Here is a 217-nt window from a genome sequence, read left to right as displayed (position 1 = left end):
TTTAATGCCCTTTAAATGATCCATCTTGTCAATCACTACTTCTCTATTGCCTAAGAAAGTTGCTGAAACCAGTAGAGCAGAAACGACCTCAGCAAAATGTATGCACCTGTACTCCGTGTGAGGGTTGCATTATGGCGTTATACATGCCTCACAAAACCACGGGCCACATTTATCTCAGATTTGTGTGTATTCTTATAGGACAGCTGGAGTAATGCGT

This window comes from Silurus meridionalis, chromosome 22, assembly GCF_014805685.1.
Source record: "Silurus meridionalis isolate SWU-2019-XX chromosome 22, ASM1480568v1, whole genome shotgun sequence".
Taxonomy (NCBI): domain Eukaryota; kingdom Metazoa; phylum Chordata; class Actinopteri; order Siluriformes; family Siluridae; genus Silurus; species Silurus meridionalis.
The sequence above is the reverse complement of the archived record's forward strand: the minus strand, read 5'-3'. Positions refer to the sequence as shown.